We start from the raw sequence: 27,237 nt of genomic DNA, 5'->3' as shown, positions 1-27,237 counted from the left end.
GATTGAACCTGGGCCACGGCAGTGAAAGCGCTGAGTCCTAAGCACTGGACCACCAGGGAATTCCCAACACTAGTTACATTTCAATTGCTCAGTAGTCACATGTGGCAAGTGGCCCTCAGACTGAGCAGTGCAGGTATAGAAGATACCCATCATCCCAGAAAGTTCTATTGGGTAGCAGTAATCTTCGGAGTCAAGGGGGATGGTAAGAAGACGTAGGAGTCTTTCTTCTTTTTGTTTTACCTTATCCTATGTCCAGGCACTCTCAACACTATAGAAATGCAAGGTTCAGAAGGAGGGAGAGGGAACTGATTAATGTAAAACTTACAAAGGAGCTTTGTGGTGGACAGAGCTGTAGCCAACATGCTGGGAGCAGAAGCTGAGGAGGGTTCTACTGCAGGAGAGCTGCTACACCTTTCAGGTGTCCGGATGTGCTGACTGTCAGAATGAGTTTAGTAAAAGACTACAATGGGGGCTTCCCTGGTGGCGCAGTGGTTGAGAGTCCGCCTGCCGATGCAGGGGACACGGGTTCGTGCCCCGGTCCGGGAAGATCCCACAGGCCGCGGAGCGGCTGGGCCCGTGAGCCATGGCTGCTGAGCCTGCGCGTCCGGAGCCTGTGCTCCGCAACGGGAGAGGCCACAACAGTGAGAGGCCCGCATACAGCAAAAAAAAGACTACAATGGTAGTGGAGTTGAAGACAAATGTTGAAAATAACAGCCAGAGGTGTAAACCTTTCATCTTTTTCTCCCACACTACTCTCTTGTGTGGGAAGAACAATCCTGGAACCCAAACATCATCTCATTTACATTTCTTCTTAAACATTAATGTGCACGTGAATCACCCAGGCATCTGGTTAAAATGCAGATTCTTATTCAGTAGGTCTGTAATGCAGCCTGCTCTTCTACATTTCTGACAAGCAACCAGATAATGCAAATGGTCAAGGACCACACTTAGGGTTGCAAAGATCCAGAATGTCTAGAAAATATTTGCACTTCAGACCTTCTGTATGAACACTGTCCTAATTGCTGGTTTAAAAGTAGAAGGTCACACCTCTCCAGAAATCAATATGCCTTTAGTTTTAAAATGACTAGGGAAGTTAGGTTGGGAGTAGGGAGTGGAGGGAGTCTGTTGTTTTTGGAGAAATCAGGCTCATTACCTGGAATAAATATGTTCCAATGTTTTCATAGAGAAGTATGGAATATTTAAAATTTGAGGAGCACCGACCTACAAAAAATATTCAAATTTCTTACATAAGTAAAAATCAAGTTACATGTTTCGTTTTAGTACTGTGATTATTTTTGTAACATTAAGCCTTTGAACAGAAGGCAGTTTCTATCTGATACTATGATTTAGAGCTAGTTGAAGCAGGAATCGATTTTAAGTAGAGGCCAGCTATTGATCAGAAAGGGGAATGGGAAACTGGAACATTTCTCAAATATGGAAAAATTCAGAATTAAAGGCAGAGGAATTGCTATTTGGAAAAATGCAATCAGGAGTTTTCGTAATATCTAGATGCACTGTAGGGCTTCTCTACTTCTGATAAAGATGGAGAGGCTGGGAATAGCTAAGGAGCAGGGGATCCAAAAGGACTGAGGTATCTGTCTCTGTTCCTTGCTTAAGACTTGCATGACAAGCAGGACTGGCTGAGCAAGTGTAGCTGCTTGAAAGGACCATTGGGCTGCCCTGAGTCTAAAGCATCGTTGTGCGTATATGCCAGGAGGATTTAGACCCAAAACTAAAGACCCAGCTTTGTTACGTCTGCTCATATTGACGTAGGAGATAGATGGGCCCCAGGCTGAGCAGCTGGAGTTTGTCCCCTGTGGACAGATATTCCATAATAGAGGGATAATTGGAGAGGATGAGCCCTGCCCAGATAAAAGAGAGAGACCACATATTTCTCATTCTCGATCAAGGAGAACATACGTGTTGAATGAGTGAAGGAATAATTATTCGTTGTTTGTTTGTTTGTTTTTGTGGTATGCGGGCCTATCACTGTTGTGGCCTCTCCCGTTTTGAGCACAGGCTCCGGACACGCAGGCTCAGTGGCCATGGCACGGGCCCAGCTGCTCCGCGACATGTGAGATCTTCCCGGACCGGGGCACAAACCCGTGTCCCCTGCATCAGCAGGCGGACTCTCAACCACTGCGCCAACAGGGAAGCCCTAATTATTTGTTTTGAGGTCAGTTTCATCAAAAGTATTATAAGCACTTTGAAAGCAAAGAGAGGATATTTTCACCCCTGTATCTCTCACCAGGCACAGTGACTGCATATAGTAGATGCTTGCTAAATATCTGTTGAATGAAAATAACACTTTGGTTTTAATATGTCAAATAGTCTACAACTTTAATTATGAGCAAAATAGTGATCGATTGTGAATTATTGAGCTCCAAGATTCTTAAAAAATTCTTTGCAAAATAAAAGATTTTCAAAATAGGGTCAAACTACTTTTATAAAACAGATTGGAAATATTTCCAGGATGCCAGACTATGAGCAGAAAAGTGCCAGACTTTCCCCAGGCTCCTGGGCAAATGTTCACACACCTCAAGGGCAACCCTACCCTTCTTCAAAGTACAACCACTAAATTAGAATAATGTAGCAGTTAGCAAATGAAAACCATGCGTTATTAAAAGAAAGGAAGTGAAAGGCAAAGCAGGCTGGCCAGTTCTTTATAATTGCTTACTATTTCCCTATTGTGTTTTTAAAACATGACGTTTCAAGGGGAAGCTTTTTAACTTGGATTAATTCTCGGAGGCAACACTGCAAATAAATATCACTCAGAGGACCCAGATTCCTGCCAACTCTTGCTGATGCTAAGGAGCCATGGGCAAGTGTCTGAGTTGAAATTTAACTTAAGACTGCTGTAAAAAAGAAAACAGGCAGAGTTGAGCTGCACCAAGAGCAAAAGCTGTTCTGTTTTCACAGTGGGGGATCACTGCATACCCAGCAAGTGGGAAGAAATGAGAATACCTGCCGTGGAGATTTGAGAGGGAAATTGATTGCACACATTTAAATAGATGGGGCTAAGATTTTTTCCCTGACAGTAAAACCCCAGAATTCTAAGATGCGGAATTTAAGAACAAATGCTTTGAGGTGGACACTGAGAAGTGTGAACTCTCTCCTATCCTCCTAAATCCTTGGATGCAAGCCAGAAAGCTTCCCAAACCACTGGCATAACTATAAGTTTGGGGCAGAGTGTGCTGAGTCCTTGCTGAGTCCCAAGCAGGCTTGGGAACTTTGCTTGCTGTTTGCTGCAGACACGGTCTCTTCCAGAGGGAACTCATCTGGAAGGCTGTGGAATCTTGGCTCTGGCCCCACTCATTTATTGGTCAGAGAAGGTGATGGAAAACGTGCCTTGGGAAAACACAGATGCGTATGTGAACCAGCAACTTGTGTTTAACCCTTGATAGCCTGAGGGAGCGGATCTCACGGTCCTGGAACTAAAAGCATCAGCACCAGCCTAGGAACTTGCGAGGAACGCACATTCTGAGGCTGGGGTTGACTGCAGACCAATTAAATCAGAAACTCTGGAGGTGGGGCCAAGTCTTCTAAGAAACTCTGCAGGTGGTTCTGGCCACACCGAAATTGGACAACTCCTTGCCTAAGATGCTCAGAGAACATGAAAAGATTATGTACCAAAAAGAATACAGTGATAATGACTCAGAATCAATCTATCACTCATGCTAATAAAGGTAGGGAAAGACCAGACAGTCACAAATATCTTGAGGTGTGGCAATGTCAACATCATCATCAGTACCAATTAATATTAGGGAAGGTCAATGTATCGATATTAGTTAGCTATTGCCATGAAATTGTTGTATAACAAACAAGCACAACATCTCAGGGATATACAACAGAGTAGACTTTTTTTCTCCTGCATCTGCAGGGTTCAGTTGATCTCAGCTGGGCTCTCTCTTGTGTCTGAGGGCTTGCTAGATCTAGTTTGGGCTTCTTCGGGATGACTTGGCTTTGCTCCCCGTGACCCTCAGCCTTCTCCTGAAACCCCCAGATAACACACGTATGTACTTGTCATGGCAATGGCAGAAGTAGGAAACGACAAGCAAAAACACTCAAGGTTTCTTGAGGTCTAGGCTTAGTACTGGCACACCTGTCAGCTCTCTCTCATTCTGTTGGCCAAAGCAAGTCATATGTCCAAGACCAGATTCAAGGCATGAGGAAATAGTTTTGCCTTTTTAGTGGGAGAAATTGTAAACTCACAGGGCAAAGGCATGGATACAAGTAGAGGTGAAAGATTGAGGCCATTCATGTGATCAACCAGTCAACTGTAAATAAGCTTCTCTTTGAGCTCATTAGCAGCACTTACACGATTTGGGATTTGCTAATCCCAAGTATGAATTTGACTTAGAAAAAAAAGTATCTTTCTTTTTTGCCCCCCAAAGAATACTGATTTTACTGATTTCAGTTGGATCAACTGTATGATTCTCAGTGAAGACATGTTAAGTCAGATTAACCATGGGAAAAATTAGAGAAAGAATAAAAGGAAAAGTAATTAATTGTGTTTTAAAACTCCATAACATATTGATCAACATATTGATCATTTAAGCCACTTTGTTTCTCAATAGTATATCAAATCCAGTCCTTAAAGACAAACTTTCTTATCTACCCTGGACTTTTATTCTTCAGTAAACTCCTGGCATTCTGTATCTACAAGGGGTCATCTTATGTATACTTCAGTCTCAAATAGACTTTGTAAACTAGATCCCACCGCAGCTTTTTGGGTTGGTTTAATGATTGTGTTCATACTGCATTTCTAATTAGCTGACTCGTAGGTGTAGCAGCTAAGTGCAGCTCGCCCATAGTTGCCAGGTGTGATCATTCATGAGCAGAGATTCAAAGCAAGGAGAAATCAGTATGTGGAAACGTGCTGCAAGCAGCCAGAGGCAGGGAGATCCCTGTCTTTTTCCCTGCTGGGATCTCTGAAGTGTGAACCCAATAGAAGAAATAGCAAGTAGCTATGGTTTAATTGTCTTTAACTTCTGAAAATGAGCATTTCCCCATGTTGGTGGCCAAGCATCAATTTTCTTTTTGTTTTTTACATGTAATGAAAATGATTTTTTCCTCACTTCCTTGAGTCTTATAGTTGTTTATGATCTGAAAGAAACCTCAGATCATTTTTGAAAACACTCTTATTTTTCTGGTGAAAATACAAGGCCTAAAGCAACGACAGAACTTACTAAAAGTCACCCCGTCGGTTAAGAAAGGCCAACCAGAGAAGCTAGTTTACTCATTACACTACACTTTTCTTTTGGGAAGGGAGTATGCATGGTTTGATGAATCTAATATAAAATAGGTCCGGGACATTAATGGAATTCAATTTTCCCATTTGTGAATTGGAGATAAATATGCTTGTTAGGTGCTTAGAATGTTTGAGTCAGGAACAAGTTCTTTTCTTTTAAAAATTGGGGACTTCCCTGTTGGTGCAGTGGTTAAGAATCCTCCTGCCAATGCAGGGGACATGGGTTCGAGCCCTGGTCCAGGAAGATCCCACATGCCGAGGAGCATCTGAGCCCTTGTGCCACAACTACTGAAGCCTGCACGCTCTAGGGCCAGCGTGTGGCAACTACCGAGCCCGAATGCCACAACAACTGAAGCCCGCATGCCTGGAGCCCGTGATCTGCAACAAGAGAAGCCACTGCAATGAGAAGCCTGTGGGCCGCAACTAGAGAAAGCCCACATGCAGCAACGAAGACCCAATGCAGCCAAAAATAAATTAAAAATAAATAAATAAATAAATAAATAAATAAATTAGTAATTGTCATTAAGTGATTTGAAAAAAAGCACCACTGGCTAATCATTTTAAACAAGTTCACGTGGTCAACAGTGAATTCTAGTATACTGAGATGGTCTGTGCTAGGGATAGAGTGAGAGATGGAGTTCAATGTCTTTTTCAACAACTGGAGTTATTTGCTTAAATGTTTATTTATTATTATTATTATTTTTTGTGGTATGCGGGCCTCTCACTGTTGTGGCCTCTCCCGTTGCGGAGCACAGGCTCCGGACGCACAGGCTCAGCGGCCATGGCTCACGGGCCCAGCCGCTCCGTGGCATGTGGGATCTTCCCGGACCGGGGCACGAACCTATGTCCCCTGCATCGGCAGGTGGACTCTCAACCACTGCGCCACCAGGGAAGCCCTAAATATTTATTTTTTAAAAAGAAACTCGAGGTACAGTATGAGCAGGGAGTGGGGGAGTGAGGACTGCTGCAACACTGCCACTAAGTACTCTCAGGGCACCCCTCCCAACCCCCTTGAAAGAGAGGCTGCCAGAAGCCTATGCCTAAAATTTGCTTGGAATTCATTTCTTCCCTTTCTTTTTTTTATGATGCTGAAGCAGAGGATAAAAAGATAAAGGATTGCATAGCCTGGCACGTGAATGCTTCCCCACTGCGTGCTGCTTTTGTGGGGAGGAAGTAGCAGCCATCAACCGCTGTTTTATTAATAATGAGGCATTCACATAAATTCCATGCAAAATTGATTTTTGACTGTTATATAAGAATCAAATACCAGGCTTTAAAAAGTAATTGAGAAATCTATTTGTAATTTACTTTGCCTATAAGAACCCGCTGTCCTGCCATAAACAATTTTACAGTATGCCCCCCACCCCCTTTAAACAGCTATTTTTATACATCTGCTTGGCCTCTCTTGTATGACATGCAGTCAGGAAGTATAATGAATACAGGTTTGAAACAACACGTGGTCACAGTTTCTTTCAGTTTCATCTTCAAGGGGATATCTTGCAAGTTGTAATATCATTTTCATCGCAGTACAGGTGAAGTATGTTAATGGCTAATTATCTGACACTGGGTGTTGACTGATGAATCATAAATGCACTTTGTGGCAGTAAGAGAGCATGATGAACTAGTTAAGCACTGCCCAAAACAAACAAACAAAACAAAACCCCCAAAACAACAACAACAACAAAAAACTCCAAATCCAAAAAACTAAAAAAACAATGTTTCTCACTGTCTTCAAATGCCTTAAGCAGCTGTGGTCCAATGAAAAAGTCTCTTGTAACAAAGATTTTCTCTGGGAACCTATTTAATATTCAAGTAATTTTGTGTATATTAAAGTCAGCCAAAAGTATTTAAGGTGTACTTGATTTATTTCTAATTTTTCTTGAGATGGAGATTAGAAGGACAAAAAAATGAAAGAAGACAGCCTCAAGAAGTCAACCTTTTTCATATATTGTAAAACTTCTGTGTATATTTCCTTGGTATTATTTTGCAGAAGGGTACACACTGTTCTAATTCTAGAACATTTTTTTCTTTCTTTTTTAGGGATTCTGAAACCCTAGTAATTAGAAAAATCATTTTACTGAGGTACACTTTACACAGGATAAAATTGTAAGTGTGCAGTTTAATGAATTTAGGTAATTGTATATGGTTGTATAACCATTTCCATGATCAAGATAGAATATTTCCATCACCCTAAAAAGTTCCCTTGTGCCCCTTTGCAGTCAGTCCACTCCCCCCCAGCTCCTGGCCCCAAGGCAACTGCTGATTTACTGTCTGTCACTATAGGCTTACCTTTTCTGGAATTTCGTATAAATGGAATCATAGTATGTAGTCCTTTGTGTTTAACTTTTGTTCACTTAGCATAAATGTTTTTGACATTCATCCATGTTGTTGAGCATATTAATACTTTGTTTCTTTTAGTGTTGAGTAGTATCCCATGGTATGGATATATTACAATTTGTTTTTCCATTCACTAGTCAATATTTAAGTTGTTCTCAGTTTTTGACTATTATGAATAAAGCTGCTGTAAACATTCATGTAAAAATTTTTGTGTGGACACATTTTTATTTCCTTTGGGTAAATATTTAGGATATTGCTGGGTCATATGAAGCATTGTATATATGTTTAACCTTATATGAAACCATACCATTTTATACTTTCACACATGCAGTGTATGAGAGTTCTAGTTGCCCCACCTCCTCACCAATACTTTATTGTCAAGTGTGTGATAAATAGTTCACTTTTAATTGGCATTTTCCTCATAATTTGTGATGTTGGACATTTTTCATATGCCTATTGGCATTTGTATTTCTTCTATTGTGAAGTGTTCAAATCTGTTCAAATCTTTCCCCTATTTTTATTGGATTGTTTCCTTCTTATTGAGTTGTAAGACTTCTTTATATATTCTGGATACAAGCCTTTTGTTAGATATATGTTTTGTATATCGCAGTCTGTTGCTTGGCTTCCCCCTACTCTGGCTCCAGTTTTATTGAGATATAATTGACATACAGCACTTTTTAAGTTTAAGATATACAGCATAATGACTTGACTTATACTGTACTGGGAAATGATACTTTTTTGTCTTTTTAACTTTTTTAAGAGCAAAAGCTTTTAATTTTGAAAAAGTCAATTTGATAAATATATATTTTTTATGATTTGTGCTTTTATGCTTCTTCTAACTGGATGTCATGAACATTTTCTCCTACATTTTCTTCCAGAAATTAAATAGTGTTAGTTCTTATGTTTAAATCTATGATCTATTTTGAGTACACTTTTCTATGTGTTGTAAGGTAAGGGTAGAGGCTAAAATTTTTCTGCTACAGATATCCAGTTGTTCCAGCACCATTTTGCCGATTTTCCCATTTAATTATCTTGGCATCTTTGTCAAAAAAATCAGTTGACAATATAAGTTTGGTTCTATCTCTGGACTCTCTGTTCTACTAATCTATAAAGTCTATCCTTACTCTAATACTGTCTTAATTATGGTAGCTTTTTTGTAAGTCTTAGAATCAGGTAGGATAAATCCTCCAACCCTATTTTTCTTTTTCAAAGTTGTTTTGGCTAGTCTAGGTCTCTTGCATTTCCATACAATTTTTTTTTTTTTTTTTTGTGGTACGCGGCTCTCACTGTTGTGGCCTCTCCCGTTGCGGAGCACAGGCTCCGGACGCGCAGGCTCAGCGGCCATGGCTCACGGGCTCAGCTGCTCCGCGGCATGTGGGATCTTCCCGGACTGGGGCACGAACCCGTGTCCCCTGCATTGGCAGGCGGATTGTCAACCACTGCGCCACCAGGGAAGCCCTCCATACAAATTTTAGGATCTGCTTGCCAATTTCTTCAAAGAGACTACTGGGATTTTAATTAGGATGGATTGAATTTATAGATCAACTTGGGAAGAATCCATTCTGAAATATTTAATACACTTTAAACTATTACTAAAATTATAATAAGTACAACATGCACACTAAAATGTCACATGTAACAATTTTTAACACATTGGTGAAAATTAATGTCAATTTCTGCAACCAGGTTAACAAGTTTTTTTCTTTGCAGACAGAATAAGTTCTTTCTGTCGTATCTGTTTAATCAAGGTATGGCTTGAGATCCCTAACCACTACTAAGACTATTAAAACTATTATTAAAAGACACTTGCACCTGCTGAATAGTGATTTCCTCAATTCTATGTAATCTAACTAAAATACAGCATGAAGAGGCAGAGCTAGAATGCCTGTTGCAGCTGTGTTTATCAAGGCAGCTTCATTATCTCATGAATTGAATTTATAATAAGTGTATTATCAGCATATTTAGAAATTAGAATGTCCACAAATTTATACTAATATAAACTTCTTCAAAATGTTTTATATGATTTAACTGCTGGCAAGATTTCAAATGAAATTCTAATAGAGAGAACAGAGGTACTGCATTTTATTAGAAAGAAAATAGATTTGGAACAACAGAGATCTGAATTCAAATGACAGCTGTATCTCCAAGTGGCTTGTGCAAGTTATTCATATTTATGAGCCCAGTTTGCCCTTCTGTAAAATGGGGATAATAATGCCTAACTCACAGGGGTGATACAATGAAATATTATATGTAAAATACCTTGTGTGTACATAGGCGAAGTATATAAGGGAATGGTATTAATAAAAGTGGGAGCAAAATGTAAGTCTTGGAATCTGTTGAAAAGTTTGGGGGCCTGATGGGTGCTGAAATGGATTGAAAGCCCAAGCAAGGCAGTTGCTTATGCTATGTGTGGCTTACTCGTGGTGGTGTGTCTTCCCTGCCTCCAGGTCCCTAGTAGCAACCTATCCAATCGTAGAAGCTCAGAGTGAAGACCATCACATCACCAAGCCATGTTCTAATGGGAAGGTCTGGGACTGGATTGGTAGTGCCAAGTTTAAGTGACCCTCCACAGTCTGTTTGGAAACCCTTATTCCTCAAAAGATTTCCATAAATGGTAATAGGGGTTCAGGGTTATTGGCCTTGAGTGCACTCAGATATTTTTTCAGTTGTTCCTTTGACTGTCCCTTTACTCTTGTCTTCACCCTTTCCTTTATTCCTACTCGGCACAGGCATGTCAGTGAACAGTCATCCTGTGACCACTGTAAGCACCTACAAGCCATCAATACTTGCCCTCAGCTGCTCATTCCTCACTGTCCCAGTGCCATCGGAGATAGAGTGGTGTAGTGAGACAATGTGATGAACACAGACTGGGAGACAGGAGCCTCAGGGTCGATTGCTGTCTTGATAAAATGCCTGACTTGTTCAAGAGGCTGTCATGGGGACCTTTATGAGAAATTGCATGGAGAATTGCTTTGTAAACTGTAGAGTGCTATATAAACCTATGGGGTTTTTGTAATATGATGCCACTGTCACCTTGTTCTGTTTCCTCCTGCCACCAGAGCCACAGGAAGTTTAGTCCTATCTAAATTCCATGACTTGAATGGAATGGGGTGGTGGTAGGAGGTGAAGGTGGAGTGGGGTGGAGTGGTGGAGTAGTGGTGGCAGCTACACACACAAACCAAAAACCAGAATCCTAGACTCCTGGAGCTGCATAGGACCACACAGGCCATCTGTTTAAACATCTGTGTATGGAGAAAACAAGAGCAGGTCCCAGAGCCTCAGGGAAATGAAAACTAGGCTTCCCATGGACACCTACCTGAGTATCAGAGAGGCATGTATTTTGTAGTTTATGGTTGAGGGAATCTAGACTAAAAGGCTTGCAGATGAGTTGAAGGACAAACGATTCTGGAAAGAATTGGAATATTCTTGGTGTCTAGTAAATAAATAGAAAACAAATGATTCCAAGAAAAGGTGAAAAAATGTATTTCTAATTTTTTAAAGAGGTCTGTCTGATGATGTTTTATTATTTATGGAAAGCAAGGAATTAGAGTTTTCATGGCAGTGATGCAAATAAAGTCAAAAAGTCTTGGATGGACTAGATGAGCTGAATTTAACTGATTTGTTTTTTGGTTACTGGTCATTTTATTCAGTCATTTTCCTGGTTTACTGAATTTTACTGATTTACTTGCTATTTGTTTTAGTTGGTTAAACTGTCAAATTGCTGTGTCCAGAAGTCTAGTATGTAAGTGATAAATGAATTTTTTAAATGTGGTATATCCATACAATGCAATTTTATTTAGCCATAAAAAGGAGTGAAGTGCTGACACATGCTACAACATGAATGAATCTTAAAAACATTGTGCTAACTAAAGGAAGCCAGACACAGAAGGCCACATGTTGCATGGTTCTATATATAGGAAATGTTCAGAATAGACAAATAGAAACATAGAAACAGAAGAGAGATTAGTGATTTCTAGGAGCTTGTGGGAGGAGGGAATGGGGAGTGATTCCTAATGGATATGGGTTTTTGCCGGGGTGGGTAGTGGTGGTGTTGACAATGTTCTGGAATTAGATAGTGGTGATAGTTACACAACCTTGTGAATATAGTAAAAATCACTGAATTGTACACTTTAAAAAAGGGTGAGTTTTATGGTATGTGAATTATAGCTCAACAGCAACAAAAAAGAAATCTAGTATAATATGTTTTTTAAAAAAATCCTATCATTACAAAAATTCTCAGGCGTTAGGAATAGAATTTTCTTGTCTATCGTCTGTACCATGGACGATGGACAGTGATGGTGTAATTGAAAGGAACACTGATCATAGCTAGTGGTGTGGTCTTGAGCAAAGCACTGCACTTCTCTTAGCCTCAGTTGCCTAATCTATAAAATGAAGATAGTAAGTCCTGTCCTACCTATGTCACAGAGTAAATGTGAAATAATACTAATAGCATGCATTTATGAGCTCTCATTATCTACCAGCCACTATTGTTGGCATTTTACATGTATGATTGAATTTTTCTTAGGAAGTATTATTCTTATCCTGATTTTACAGGTAAAGAAAATAATGTGTTTAAAACTGCTATACAAATGAAAAGCATGAATATATTATTTAATTTCACAAAATCATTAAAAATAATTCTTATTTTTTCAGTTTATTAAAGAGACGTGTTCATTGAGAAAATCAGAAGATATAAAAAGCTACAGGGAAGAAAATTAAAACCAATTCATAAACCCAAAGAAAACATATTTTTGTATCTTCAGTTTTTTAAAAGTAATGTATGTATATACATCTATACATATATGCATATGTATATATAAATTGGTTTTATGTCATAAAAACAATATGGTATTCTGCTTTTAAAAATAATTTTAATAGATGTACCTTTTTAAGGTGTGTACTCAGGCTAGTAGTTGGTTAGTAATTGAAAAATTTGGTTTAAAGCAAGTGAGGCAGACACTGTTGTCATCCTCAGTACTTTCCCTCTTTATCTTAGCTAAAATGACTCTGATTTTGTTCAGATGTGTGGAAAAGAGTAGTTCACAGAAGGTGAACATTCTCTAGGCTGGGAGGATAAACTTGGATCCATTTAAGCCCCAAGACTGAGATACCTATGATTGTTCTAAGCCAGTCATGACAGTCTCATTCTTCTTTGCCATCAAGTAGTTTGGGGGTTATCATGTGATCCAGTTCAGCCAGAGAGATATAAGGGGAAGTCTGTTAAGGGCTTTTGTTAAAGATCTTCCTCCCGCTAAGGAGAGAGAAGCTTCAGGCGAAAACCTCCCCATCTCTAACCTGAGCCCTTCCTGTCATTGGCTCCCCAGAGCTGTGATTGCCATCTTGTGAACATTGGGGAAAGTCAAGACCACCTCAGGGATGCCAACTCAGAGCCCTGCTGTGTTTTAGTTCCTGGATTAACAAACCTTGCACCCACATAGCTTTCAGACTCCTATGTGAAATAATGAGTGCTTAAGTAACTGCGGCCCAAAGTGCAATAGCTAGTGGGGAGCAATAAAATAAATGATGTGGAATTATTCTTAAAATGCATACACTTCTTCCCCCACACCCACTTTATTATTTATTTATTTTCCTTCCAGTTTTATTCAGATATAATTGACATACAACTCTATAAGAGTTTAAGGTGTACAGCATAATAATTTGACTTACATACATCATGAAATGATTGCCGTGATAAGTTTAGTGAACATGCATCATTTCATATAGATACAAAATAAAAGAAAAAGAATATTTCTTCCTGTGATGAGAACTCTTAGGATTTACTCTCTTAACAACTTTCATATATAACATACAGCAGTGTTAACTATATGTTTCATGTTGTACATCACATCCCTAGTACTTATTTATCTGTATTCATCTATCTGTGGGCACTTAGGTTGCTTCCATGTCTTGGCTATTGTAAATAATGCTGCAGTGAACATAGGGGTGCATATATCTTCTAGAATTAGTGTTTTCATTTCCTTCAGATAAATACCCAGGTGTGGAATTGCTGGTATGGTATTTCTATTTTTAATTTGTTGAGGAACTTCTATATTGTTTTCCATAACGGCTGTACCAATTTACAGTCCCACCAACAGTGCACAGGGTTCCCTTTTCTCCACATCCTCAACAACACTTGTATTTGTTGTCTTTGTGATATTATTCATTCTGACAGGTGTGAGATGGTATGCCATTGTGGTTTTCATTTGCATTTCCCTGATGATTAGTGATGTTGAGCATCTTTTCACGTGCCTGTTGGCCATCTGTATGTCTGGAAAAATGTCTATTGGAAAAATGTCTATTCAGGTCCTCTGCCCATTTTTAATTGGGTTTTTTCTTTGATGTTGAGTTGTATGAGTTCTTTGTATATTTTGGATATTAATCCCTTATCAGATACATTGTTTGCTAATATTTTCTCCTATTCAGTAGGCTGAGGTAGTCTTTTCATTTGTTGATAGTTTCCTTCACTGTGGAAAAGCTTTTTAGTTTGATGTTGTCCCATTTGTTTGTTTTTGTTTCCCTTGCCTGAGGAGACAGATCCAAAAAAATACTGCTAAGACTGATGTCAAAGAGTGTACTGCCTCTGGTTTCTTCTAGGAGTTTTATGGTTTCAGGTCTTATATTTAAGTCTTTAATCCATTTTGAGTTTATTTTTGTGTATAGTATGAGAAGGTATTCTTTTGTGTGTAGCTGTCCAGTTTTCCCAACACCATTTATTGGAGAGGCTGTCATTTCCCCATTGTATATTCTTGCCTCCTTTGTCATAGATTAATTGACCTTGTAAGTGTGGATTCATTTCTGAGTGAATCTATTCTGTTCCATTGATCTGTTTTTGTGCTAGTACCATACTGTTTTGATTACTGTAGTTTTGCAATATAGTTTGAAATCAAGGAGCACAATGCCTCCAGCTTTGTTCTTCTTTCTCAAGGTTGTTTTGGCTATTCAGGACCTTTTGTGTTTCCATACAAATTTTGGAATTCTTTGCTCTAGTTCTATGAAAAATGCCATTGGTACTTTGATAGGGATTGCATTGAATCTGTAGCTTGCCTTGGGTAATATGATCATTTTAACAATATTAATTCTTCCAACCCATGAGCATGGTATATCTTACCATTTGTTTGTGTTGTCTTCAATTTCTTTCATCAGTGTCTTACAGTTTTCCAAGTGAAGGTATTTTACTTCCTTAGATAGATTTATTCCTAGGTATTTTATTCTTTTTTATGCAATTGTAAATGGGATTGTTTTCTTAATTTCTTTCTGATAGTTCATTGTTAGAGTATAGAAACACAACAGGGCTTCCCCGGTGGCGCAGTGGTTGAGAGTCTGCCTGCCGATGCAGGGGACACGGGTTCGTGCCCCGGTCCGGGAAGATCCCACATGCCACGGAGTGGCTGGGCCCGTGAGCCATGGCCGCTGAGTCTGCACGTACAGAGCCTGTGCTCCGCAACGGGAGAGGCCACAACAGTGAGAGGCCCGCGTACCACAAAAAAAAAAAAAAAAAAAAAGAAAGAAAGAAAGAAACACAACAGATTTCTATATATTAGTTTTGTATCCTGCAGCTTTACTGAATTCATTGGTGAGTTTTCAATTTTTTTTTTTTTTTTTTTTTGCAGTACGCAGGCCTCTCACTGCTGTGGCCTCTCCCGCTGCGGAGCACAGGCTCCAGACGCGCAGGCCCAGTGGCCATGGCTCACGGGCCCAGCCGCTCCGTGGCATGTGGGATCCTCCCAGACCGGGGCACGAACCCGTGTCCCCTGCATCGGCAGGCGGACTCCCAACCACTGCCCCATCAAGGAAGCCCCATTGGTGAGTTTTAATAGCTCTTATGGTGGCATTTTTAGGGTTTTCTATATATAGTATTATGTCATCTGCAAACAGTGACAGTTTTACTTCTTTTCAATTTGGATTCCTTTTATTTCTTTTTCTTGTCTGATTGCTATGGATAGGACTTCCAATACTGTGTTGAATAAAAGTGGCAAGAGTGGGCATCCCTGTCTTGTTCCTGATCTTAGAGGAAATGCTTTCAGCTTTTCACCATTGAGTATGATGTTGGCTGTGGGTTTGTCATATACGGCCTTTATTATGTTGAGGTACATTCCCTCTATAACCACATTTTAAGGGTTTTTATCATAAATGGAATTGAATTTTGTCAAAAGCTTTTTTCTGTATCTATTGAGATGATTGTATGATTTTTATTCTTCAGTTTAGTGTGGTGTATCATATTGATTGATTTGCAGATATTAAATCATCTTTGTATCCCTGGGATAAATTCTACTTGATCATGGTGTATGATTCTCTTAATGTATTGTTGAATTTGGTTTGCTAATATTTTGTTGAGGATTTTTGCATCTATGTTCATCAGTGATACTGGCCTGTGATTTTCTTTTTTGTGATGTCTTTGTCTGGTTTGGTATGAAAGTGATGCAGGCTTCATAACATGAGTTCAAAAGTGTCCCTTCCCCTGCAATTTTTTGGAATGGTTTGAGAATGAAAGGGGTTACCTCTTTTTAAAAATGTTTGGTAGAATTCATCTATGAAACTGTCTGGTCCTGCATTTTTTGTTTTGGGGGATTTTTTTTTTTTTAATTACTGATTCAATTTCATTCCTGGTAATTGGACTGTTCATATTTTCTATTTTTTTCCTGATTCATTCTGGAGAGATTGTACATTTCTAGTAATTTGTCTATTTCTTCTAGGTTGTCTATTTTATTGGCATATAATTGTTCATAGTAATCTCTTATCTTTTGTATTTCTGTGGTATCAGTTGTAACCTCCTTTTTCATTTCTCATTTTATTTATGTGGGCCTGCTCTCTTTTTTTCAACACATTTCTTAAACATTTAAAAAAATACTTAAAGCATACATATATACATACATTCATTTCAAAATGTGGGCATTAATTATGATGGGCAATCTGTGCTAGCTTTCTTGCACAAACAATACCAAGCTTGCTCCTCTAATTTCTAGGTTTTTTGTTTTGTTTTGTTCTGAAGTGGGTCAAGAACTTAGAGACAATTATAAGTGGTCTGAGCACAGACCCCTGTTAAATCAGCATTTCTCAGTGTGTGGTCCATGGGCTCCTAGAGATTTCCAAGACTCTATAAGGATGTCTGTGAAGCTAAAATTATATTCATAATAATATTAAGGTGTTATTGCCTCTCTCACACTCATCTGTTCATGAGTATACAGCAAGGTTTTCTAGAGGCTACATGACTTGATATACCACAATAGATTGAACAGTGAAGCAATATGAATATCCAGCTGCCTTCAATTAAGCCAGGCATTAGAGATTTATAACAATTTCACCACTCTAAATATCTTTGGAAATATATTTACTTGTTATAAAAATATGTTATTTAACATATAATGAATTTATTATTGTTATTTTAAGAATGAATTCAAAGTTAATAATTTATAAATTCTCAGCTTAATTTTTAAAAAATATTTATTTATTTATTTCACTGCACTGGGTCTTATTTGTGGCACCTGGGATCTTCGTTGCAGTGTGCAAGATCTTTGTTGCGGCACGCAGGATCTTTTTAGTTGTGGCCTGCAGGGTCTTTTAGTTGCAGCACGAGGGATCTTATAGTTACGGCATATGGGCTCTTAGGTGCGGCATGTGGGGTCTAGTTCCCTGACCAGGGATCGAACCCAGGCCCACTGCATTGGGAGCGTGAAGTCTTAACCACTGGACTACTAGGGAAGTTCCTCTCAGCTTAATTTTTAATATGGCAAATATCAGTAGGTATTTCCCACATAAAAAGAGGCTATTTAAGGTTCTCAATCATTTTTTAGGAGGGTAAATGGACCAAAAATCTTGAGAATCACTGCTCTAGACTTTATTTTCTCCAATGATTGCTGTTGCCTAGTAACAGTAACTTCCTTTCCTTTCTTCCTTCCTTTTTTCTTTTCTTTTTAGCAATTTGCTTTTAGCTAAATATTGCAAAGCATTCAACTCAACTTTCATAGGAACAGCTATTGTCTTTCTTTTTTCATTCATAATGACAACAGCAAGTACCAAGTTTGTACAAAGGCCTAGGCACAAACACATCCCACTCTTGGTAAATGTCCACCTAATTGTGGGGAGAGAAGTGCATGGGCGTCTGAATGAGGAATGCTCAGTGTGTTTCACGGAGTCCTAATAAGTGACAAGAGTCAATAAACTGTTGATGAATCAGGCAAGTTGGTTAAGTTGATGTGCATTGAGAATGTTTCTACTGTACATCCTTAACCATTTTCATATTGTTGAACAAACTTTTGCTTATACTTTTTAACTTTAAAAAAACAAAGCTAAAATGAATATTCTTATACATAAATCTTTGCATAAATATTTATTAGGATAAATTCCTAAAATAAGAATTGATGTGTCAAAAAGTTATGGACATCCTTTTTTTAAAAAAATATTTATTTATTTATTTATTTTGGCTGCACCGGGTCTTAGTTGTGGCACACAGGATCTTCGTTATGGCATGCGGAATCTTTAGTTGCAGCATGCAGGCTTCTTAGTTGTGGCATGCATGCAGGATCTAGTTCCCCGATCAGGGATTGAACCCCGGGCCCCCTGCATTGGGAGCTCGGAGTCTTACCCACTGGATCACAGTTATGGACATCTTGAAGGTTTTGGTATATATACTCAAATTGCTTTCTGCAAAGGTTGTATAAATTTGTGCATCTACCATTTCTCCATGTCTTTACTAATTCAAAGAATTATCATTAGTAAAGAAACATGCTAATTTTAACCCCACATAATCGCTTTGATTTTCTAGAAATATAATTTATCTGATATAGTGAGATCAGATACTTTAAAAAACTTATAACAATTTGTATTTCTTTTTCTGAGAGTTTCCATTTTATGTCCTTTGACCATTTATTTCCAGAGGGGTGCTAGTCAGAATTCTTGGTTGCAAGTGGCAGGAACTGTCAGTTAACTTAAGAAGATGCCAGTTAACTTAAGAATAATAATTGGTTGCTAAGGGTGTTGGGTAGCTCACAGAATTGACGGGAAGGCTGAGGACCAGGCTTCGGCAGGAGCCAAGAGAGACAAGGCACAGCTGACATCCTGCCACAGGAACAGTTAAGACATCATAGCTACCACTATAACTGCTGGACAACAGTTGGCGCCATGACCACTGTCACCATGATTGCTTGGCAATGAATCCTTTGGCCTCTGAATTCCACCACAGCATCTGTGAATAATCTTTAGTAGATTCTATGCGTTTCTCCCTTACCTTCAAAAAGGGAAAGGCTCAGCGTATGATTGGCTGTGTTGAGATGTCATGGCCTCCCACCATTGGCCAGTGGGCAAGGATGGCAGCCTGTCCATAGGGGAATTTCCTCCAAATGGGAGGGCACTTAAACTACAGAAATCCACTACATGGAGCTTTATCCAACTGTATGAGCTTCTTATACACAAAGTATATCAACATATTGTCTGTCATATAAAAAAATTATTTTACCAGTTTGCTTGCTTTTAAATCTTATTTGTATTTCTTTTTGAAATAGAGAAATTTAATTTTTTAAATGTAGTCAAGCCTATTGACTTTTTGCCTTTTTGATATTTTCCATTACATTTAGGCCTGGAAAACCTTCCCCTGATCCTTACATTATATATTCATCTACTTTCAAAGGTTTTGAAATAATTTAATTTCTTGAATTTTATATTTACATCTTTAAACAGTGCCTGTGCCTGTGTGTTATGTAAGGGAAGGATCTAATTCCTGTCCATCCTCTGTCCTGTGTAGTTACCCTGCTGCATTGACTGCATAATTCTTTCCACACTGTGTTGACACCTTTATCACATGCTAATTTCTTTATATATCATGTGTGTTTCTAGCCTATTTATTCCATTCCATTGATCTACCCACTGATTTTTGCAAGTTTTTACAGTTTACTTGCTAAAACTTTGTAGGACATTTTAATCACTTCATTACTAATTTTTATTTTTTTAAATTTTTATTTATTTATTTATTTAGTTAGTTATTTACGGTATGTGGGCCTCTCACTGCAGTGGCCTCTCCCGTTGCGGAACACAGGCTCCAGATGCGCAGGCCCAGTGGCCATGGCTCACGGGCCCAGCCGCTCCGTGGCGTGTGGGATCTTCCCAGACTGGGGCACGAACCTGTGTCCCCTGCATCAGCAGGCAGACTCTCAACCCCTGCGCCACCAGGGGAGCCCTCATTTTTATTTTTAATCTTCCAAAAATGTGTTGGTCAGCCCCCTGTTTTTATTTGTTAAACTTTAGAAATATTTTGCCAAATTTTGAAAATTATCCCCATGAAGATTGAGTTAAGTCCTCAAATTAATTTTAGAAGAATTTTTAAATATCTTTATAAAATTGAGTTTTCCTATTCAGGAACATTTTTTAAAGTCTTTCTTTGTTTCTTGATAAAATTTGATGTTTGTTCATTCTGGTTCTATACCTGAGTTCTAAAGATTATTCTTGTTTGGAACAAAAAAATTTACTGTTTGTATATCATTCTAACCATTGTGCCTTTGATAATTTTCCATTTTTCCTACAGCTTTGTCTGTTCAGATGATCTATTTCTTCTCAGTACAATCAATAATTTATATTTTATTATGAAATAATCCTGTTCATCAATATTTATAAATTTATTAACATAAAGAATAATTATTTTAAAATTATAATGTATCTGATATATCCTCTTTCTTCTTATTTAAAACTTAAAAATAAATTTTTTTTTTCTTTTCGGCTGCGCCTCTCTGCTTGCAGGATCTTAGTTCCCCAAGCAGGGATTGAACCCGGGCCCTCAGTGAACGCCCGAGTCCTAACCACTGGACTGCCAGGGAATTCCCTAAAGCTTTTTTTGTTTTTTCTTTTTAGTATCTGTTTTCTATATTATGTTTGCCAGTTCTTTGTCTTGTTTTTCCAAAGAGCCAGCTTTTGTTTGTATTTATCATTTAGACTCTTTGGTGTTTTCTAATCCTGTAATAGCAGTGATTAAAGGCAAAGACTTTGGGTGAGATAAACCTGAAATAAATCTTGATTTTGTCATTTACTAGCTGTGTGATCTTGGGCAAATTACTTAATGTCTCAAAATCTTAATTTCTTTATAAAATACAACTAATAATACCCATCTCTCAGGAATAATGTGAGGGTTCAACAATGATAATTTTACAGGCATCTGGTTCAGTACCTGACTCATGGCAAGTGCTCAAACATCATCATCATCATTATCATTTTATTTTCAATTTATTTTATCAATTATCAGATTAATCACTTTATCAAATTACTTATTTTATACTTGATTTAATAATTCATTAAATGGCATGAATTGATTGGAATTTTGGCCACCTCCCACAATTTTTATTAGTATTCTTGGTCACATTATTTCTTAGTTACGCTATTTAAAATCTAGTTTATAATTAAGGATTTGATATCTTTGTAACTTAGTATAGGAGAGTGTTTTTTAAAAGTTCAGAGTTATTGGTTTTGATTATTTATTATTTTGTTTGTTTAAATATGTGGTAATAGTTTTTGTTTTGATTGTATTGTGGTTGGAAATATGTGGCCTTTAGAAATTCTGCTTTGGGGAATTAATTGTTGTTTTTATGGTCTGATATATAGGCATTGCTTATTAAATCTTGTTATGCTATTTGGTGTATAAAAAATATTTGTATTTTCAAATCTGCCATCTCTTAGGTCATTAAAATTTGTGGTTATGGTGGTGGTTAAAAAAATCCATAAGTTTAACAATTTTTAATTGTGCAGTATAGTATCATTAACTATAGTATTATTAAATATATGCACATTGTTGTAACACAGATCTGTAGAACATTTTCATCTTGCATGACTGAAACTCTATAGCCGTTGAACAACTCCCTGTTTCTCCCTCCCCCAACTCCCTGGCAACCACCATTCTACTTTCTGCTTCTATGAGTTTGATTATTTTAGATACCTCATATAAGTGGAATCATTTAGTATTTGCCTTTTTGTGATTGGCTTATTTCGCTTATTAATAGCCTCAAGTTTCATCTGTGTTGTAGCATATGACAGGATTTCCTTCATTGTTAAGGCTGCATAATATTCCATTATACATATATACCACGTTTTGTTTATCCATTCATCTGTTGTTGGACGTTTGGGTTGCTTCCACCTCTTGGCTACTGCAAATAGTGCTGCTATGAACATGGGTGTACAAATATTTCTTCAAGATCCTATTTTCAATTCTTCTGTATATATACCCAGGAGTGAAATTTCTGGGTCATATGGTAGTTGTATTTTTAATTTTTTGAGGAACTCCAGACTGTTTTCCATAGTGGCTGCGTTATCTTATATTCCCACCAACAGTACACAAGTGTTCCAATTTCTCTAAATCCTCACTAACACTTATTATTTTCTGCAGTTTTGATTGAGGCCATCCTAATGGGTGTGAGGTGATATCGCACTGTGGTTTTGATCTGCATTTCCCTGATGCTTAGTGATGTTGAACATCTTTTCATATGCTTCTTGGCCAATTGTGTATCTTCTTTGGAGAAATGTCTATTCAAGTCCTTTGCCCATTTTTTATTTTTATTTTTTGTTGTTATTGAGTTGTAAGAGTTCTTTTAAAAATTATTTATTTATTTATTTTAATTGAAGTATAGTTGATTTGCAATAATATCAATCCTTTTTTATCTCACGCATTTTTTTCTTCTTACCTTGCTGTCTCTTTTTTGTGACCTATTCCCTTGTCATAGATATCTACTCCTCTTCCATAGAGGCCATTACTTCTTGAACTATTGAAGATGGAAAAACTTTCTCTGAAAATTTCTTTCAATTCCTGTGATAAATCATTTTCAGAAGTTTGTGTCCCCTCTGAGTCTTAGGATGATATTCTCTATCTCTATTTCTATGTCATTTATCAAAATGCATTTGTTAGTTATTCTTCTTGTCATTTTCTTAACACAGAAGATCTATCCAAATTTGGTGTTTCTAGCAGGTTCTATTTTCTGTTCACTTGAAAACGAGTTCAGTTCCCTTTCCAGAGCTACATCTGAAGGGCAAGTTGATGTCCAGTTACTAGCTCGATTTCTGGTGTTTGACTTGCTTTCATTCCATAAGTGTCAACCTAATATTAGCTCTTCTCCTGTCTCCATTGCCTTTCTTTCTGACCTGAAATCTGTAATATTCAGTGTAGATGGTAGCCAGAGATTTTTTGTTGTTGTTCTCTCTTCTCTCATATAGCGCTTTCTTCATGGGGACACCTTCCTGGTTGGAATGAGCCCCCCTCCAACCCCCCCCCCCCCAAGCTTGCTTCCCCATTCCCTCTTGCTGACCAGTTCTTTCTGGGTAGCTGCTCTGACTGTTTTTATGGAAAGAGCTGTGGCTGAGGGGTTGGATGTGGAAGGAAAATAACACTCCAGCTTAAAAAAAGAGCACTTATGTAGTAGAAGAATGGCTGTCTGATTTAATGAGCCAGGTGGCAGACAGTGGAGAAGGTATAATGAGTGTTTCTCACTTCAGACAGGTGAGCTTTCTCTAAGTCTGGTGGCAAGCACAGGTGGGCCACTAATTGCCTTTAAAAATCCAGGTTCATTGACCTTACAGTTAGTGGTAAGGAGTTGACTGTCAATCTCAGTTTTTGGTGGCAATGTAAATATTTGTCTTTTAGTGAATGTGTGTGTGTTTTAGTGGAAGAGACTATGGTTAGGGCTATTAGCCAAATGCCATTTTAAATTGGAACTCCTTGGGGTCTTTTTATTTAAAAAATTAATTACCAGGTTGCTTTTATCTCTCAACTCATGTAGCATATGTGAGATATAAGTGAAGAGCTAGAATATGCCCAGTGGAATGAAGAGAAAAGGCAGAATCACGCTTTGTCTCTCACCACTTTACCTTCCACTCTTCAGCTGTCCCCTGGTGCCCCATGACTTCTCTTTGTTCTTACTTCTCACTTCCTCTTTTTCCCAAGCCTGGACTAAAACCTTATCTTACAGCCATTCTCTCAGGTCTACTTAATACAAGCATCATGTTCCTTCCGTTGCCGCCTGCCCAGTGACTCTGGTTTTATTCATCAAAATCTCAATAGGCCCTGATGATCATGTCCTCAATCGTGCAGAAACGGTATATGCTGAGTGCACTTGCCTTTTCCTCGCACCCTTTATAGAGGACCAGTGTGTCAGCTGGCACCTCAGTTTTAGGAGGCCTTTACAGGTAACAGGTGGAGGAATGACTGCATTGCTCCCCAGTAGCTTGCAGATTCAAGACTGACCCCACTTTGATGCACAGGTACAGCGTGTTTCATGGGCAGAGGATTTAGACCTGGGCACCCTGCCTGTCCCACAGATGTGATTGCTGCTGCTGCCACGATTTCCAGCCTGATGGCATAGCCTAGGCTCCCACGTTGTAGGAAGCTGAAAGGGGAAGCCAAGGACCAGCTTCTACTTGTTGCACGTCAGGTCAAGATGGGTAACCTAGCAGCACAAATGTCAAATGTTTTCATCTTATTGGTTAAACTGACAAATTGCTGTAATTATGCAAGTTGAGCAAATATGTAAAAAACCTTTAAAACGACAAAAGTTCAAATCTTGGAAGTGAAGGCACAGGTCACCATTAGAATTCCCTTTATGACCCTGATGTTGAGCGTTTAGGTTGTTGTCATATTTCAAGTATGTTAAGGGTTTAATGTACCAGGGCTCATAGATAAATCCCATATTTTATCTCACTTTTACATTTCCATATTTTTATAGCTGTTGCTAGCCTGAATATCATCCTCGATAAAAGCAGATTAATTTCAAGAAATATCATAAAACCTGTATACTTCAACCATACTTTACCTTTTTATTGTGTTGTTTTGTTTATACCTGGTAAAAATGCACTTGTACAGTGAAAACAGGAAGCAATGAGTGTGAGCGTATCAGGATATCAAATACTTTTTCCAAATAATCTTTTTCCTTTCATTGTCTTTAAAGAAGAGATAAGAAGACTAAATTCTAAGTATTTCAACCATGTGTTGTTACTTGAATAATACTTTCTTTTTTTTAATGTACTATTAATGGAAACATTGTAAACTATGCCTGCACAACAGCAAATAAACAAATCTTCACAGATACTAAGAGGACTTGTCTAAAAAATACCAAACAGTTTGTGTGATTCATTTTGTATGCTCCAGTGCCTTGCACATAGACATGTTAAATAATTATTTGATAAATGAATGAATATTTGATGTGTTGCTAATATAACTTAGATGGCCTGAGGCATCTAATACTTGATAACATGAGATTGGAAAGGTAAGAATGATCATATTAGTGGTTTGCAGGTGAAAGAGTAAGTTTAGACCATAAGGAATTAGGGAATGAAATTGTGCAGTTTAATCTGTGATGCATTTAGCTTTTTCTGAAAGCGATGGCCTTGCCTAGGCATGGACTGGGAGCCCCATTCTGTGCCTGTGCTGAGGCTCCTCTGGGTCCAGGCTACAGGAGGTTTTTGTCTTCAAGGGAGGTACTCTGGCACATCTCTGGGACATGTGTTGATTTCTGGCTCTCTAATGATTCTCTCTTAAGGGAGAGTATGGGCATAACCAATTATGCCAGCAGAATTGATCAACTGGCTGTTTAAAACTATGTTTTACTTGTTTTAAACAAAACAACAGGTTAGCTGGTAGACATTTTTCATTTTTATTTTGGTTGCTCTGCTGTTATAGAAATACCACTTTGAAGTAAACACTGAGAAGCCTGAACTATGATGGTAGGAGGGCAGGATGCTGTGAATCACCAGAACACAAGCTAGCTGTTGGAAATTCCGAGGATCCAAAGTATCCTATTTCCCCCTCCAAGCCCATAAGATGCATGACTGGTGTCCTGTCAGCCTCAAAGGGGAGAAAATAAGCTGTATGAGTGATAAAGTGATAATTCTCAAATCAAATAATATTTACTGAGTACCAATAAATGATACATTTGTAAAACACCCTAAAAGTATTTATTTGATTTTCACAGCAGTGGAACGTTGGCAAGGAGTGTTGAATTTCTGATTTTTATGAGTGAACAATTTGAGGCTCAGAGAATTTAATAGACTTTCTGAAAGTCACAAAGCTACTATTTGGTAGAGGTGGAACCAGGTTTCTGTTTTGCTCATTTCTAGCCCTGTATTTTTCCTTTGCCCTAATATAATATTAATAATACTAGTAAAATATGCTATACAACAATTATTGAATCAGACATAATTTACTCCTCACAATCTCATTTTCTCTTTACAATAGGTCTATAAAGTTAGTACTATCATTATCCCCACTCTACAGATGAAAAAACTAAGGTACAGAGCTTACTATGGCAACTCACTAGGATCTGGTGAGAATACTCCAAGTGAATGACACAAAACTTGCTCTCAAGGAATTTATAATCAAGTCAGGGCAATAAACTGTGCATATGTAAAAGAGAATAATAATAATAATTTTGAATAATACTTTGATAGCAGAAAAGCGATATCACAGAGCAGTACTTGATTATAAAGTGGATTGCATTGGAGAAGTTGAAAAGGGTGAAGTGATTACTCTGGGCTGAGGCAGTTATGAGGAGTGGAGAGCACAGGTGGAGGTTGAGTTACGTTGGAGAAGGGACAGTGAAAAGTGTTGGAGGCCCTTCCAGGAGATGAACCTGTGGGCAAGTCACAAAGCTACAGGCGTGCCCCCTGGGGCATTATGAATCTCACTCCTCCTTCTATACTTCTACTTCCTTTTTTAAAAATTTAATTTTATTTATTTTTGTATACAGCAGGATCTTATTAGTCATCCATTTCATGCACATCACTGTATACACGTCAATCCCAATCTCCCAATTCATCCCACACACCCCCACCCACGCCTCTTTCCCTCCTTGGTCTCCATACGTTTTTGTTTTTGTTTTTTCCGGTACGCGGGCCTCTCACTGTTGTGGCCTCTCCCATTGCGGAGCACAGGCTCCAGACGCGCAGGCTCAACGGCCATGGCTCATGGGCCCAGCTGCTCCGCGGCATGTGGGATCCTCCCGGACCGGGGCACGAACCCGTGTTCCCTGCATCGACAGGCGGACTCTCAACCACTGCGCCACCAGGGAAGCCCTCCATACGTTTTTTTCTCTACTTCTGTGTCTCAGTTTCTGCCCTGCAAACTGGTTCATCTGGACCATTTTCTAGGTTCCACATATATGCGTTAATATACTACATTTGTTTTTCTCTTTCTGACTTACTTCACTCTGTATGACAGTCTCTAGGTCCATCCACGTCTCTACAAAAGACCCAATTTCGTTCCTTTTTATGCCTGAGTAATATTCCATTGTATATATATACCTTTTCTTCTTTATCCATTCATCTGTTGATGGGCATTTAGCTTGCTTCCATGTCCTGGCTATTGTAAATAGTGCTGCAATGAACATTCGGGTACATGTGTCTTTTTGAATTATGGTTTTCTCAGGGTATATGCCCAGTAGTGGGATTGCTGGGTCATATGGTAGTTCTATTTTTAGTTTTTAAGGAACCTCCATACCGTTCTCCATAGTGGCTGTACCAATTCACATTCCCACCAACAGTGCAAGAGGGTTCCCTTTTCTCCACACCCTCTCCAGTATTTGTTGTTTGTAGATTTTCTGATGGTGCCCATGGTGCCCACACCATGCCCATTGGTGTGATGTGATACCTCATTGTAGTTTTGATTTGCATTTCTCTAATGATTAGTGATGTTG

At 38.5% G+C, this 27,237-nt stretch overlaps 1 long non-coding RNA gene across 2 annotated transcripts in view; it reads left to right on the top strand.

Moving 5' to 3' along the window:
- LOC132495087 (uncharacterized) overlaps nt 1-27,237 on the top strand; it is a 355,499-nt gene that overhangs the window by 199,853 nt on the left and 128,409 nt on the right. The window lies entirely within an intron of this gene.

Source organism: Mesoplodon densirostris, chromosome 8 (genome assembly GCF_025265405.1).
Source record: "Mesoplodon densirostris isolate mMesDen1 chromosome 8, mMesDen1 primary haplotype, whole genome shotgun sequence".
Taxonomy (NCBI): domain Eukaryota; kingdom Metazoa; phylum Chordata; class Mammalia; order Artiodactyla; family Ziphiidae; genus Mesoplodon; species Mesoplodon densirostris.
Note: the sequence above shows the minus strand (reverse complement) of the source record. Positions and strands in the feature narration are given on the sequence as shown.